The following is a 1,384-nucleotide window of genomic DNA, read 5'->3' on the forward strand; positions in this document are numbered from 1 at the left end:
GGGGGGGGGGGGGGGGGGGGGGGGGTTTAGTAGATTGTGTAAGACACATATTTCACAGACACAGGTTAGTGAGGTCTGTCAACAGTTTAATGCACATTATGCACATGTGTCATGAATAAGTAGTCTGTGCTGACATCTGACATGGTGGTATGGTAACCACACCAGGTCATAAAGCAAGAGGTAAAATAAAACCTTTATGCTTGAAAGAGTATGTTATGTTGTTGTTTTGGATGTTAAATCTCTGATAGTGTAACTGATATAATATGATTTTTACATGTAAAACCCCATGTGGCCTGGGCACCTGTATGACACTTGAATGATGAAAAATACATATATTCAAAATAATAATAAAAAGCTGTGAATGTTACTGTGAATGTTAATCAAATATGTCAGAAGATAATAAACCTTTAAAAACACACCCATTTTTTTGAAAAGATTGTTAAATAAGCATATAAATTAGGCAATGAAAATACAAAACATATTTGAAAAAAAAAAATCTACTCAAATGATGATTAAATGCAGCAATAACTGTAAGAATCCATCAAACTATCCTTTACAAACAGAGCTGTCGCCGTGGAGAAGCTGCGGTGTGGTGGGTGTGACTCAGGAATGCCACATGCTTCACAGCTCAGTGCAAAAATACATTCAGTGTTTAAGGTTCAGTTTACTATGTCATCGTTTCATCGTTTCTCACTACAGGCGTGTATGAAGGCTCGAGTGTAGACAGGCTCATAATAGTAGATGTATTGACCTGTGAGTGACGTTCGGTGTGAAGAATCAAATTCATCATGTTAAAGAAAACAAGCAGGAAAACTCGACATGTCACTCGTCACATTCAATGGATTAGACTTTAACCTCCCCTATATATCATGTACAATCAGTATACACATGTTTCACACACCTATGTGCACTAAGGTGTGTGTGTGAAACTATGTGCACTCCTTTAAGTATTCAAGTACAACAATTGCTGGTCTGTACCTTTGGTTATTTAATAAACTGTATAAAACTCATCTGGACTAAAGTATGGATTTGTATGAACGCCTCACACTTAGCCTCTTGAGCAGCTTTCTTTTATGGCCACTGTCTCTACAGGAGATGATAGAATTCTTTGATAAATACTGTGCATTAATTAACACATGTAAATGTCCTTAAACTTGCTTCAAATTATATTATAGTGTGTTAGATATCATTGATTTCATGTTGACATATTGATTATGAATGCTAAAGAGAGGGACTATTACATGGCTCCACACCCTGGAAATGTTTTACTCAGTGCACTGTAACCCCAAATTATTAAACAAATCTATATAAAATGCTTCAGAGGGGATTTTTTTTTGTTTGTTTTTTCTCCACATACATTGGAAAGAGTCCCAAAAAAAAAAAA

Source organism: Seriola lalandi, unplaced genomic scaffold, assembly GCF_002814215.2.
Source record: "Seriola lalandi dorsalis isolate HSWRI2012SDOR001 ecotype SW California unplaced genomic scaffold, Sedor1 jcf7180002054570, whole genome shotgun sequence".
NCBI lineage: Eukaryota > Metazoa > Chordata > Actinopteri > Carangiformes > Carangidae > Seriola > Seriola lalandi.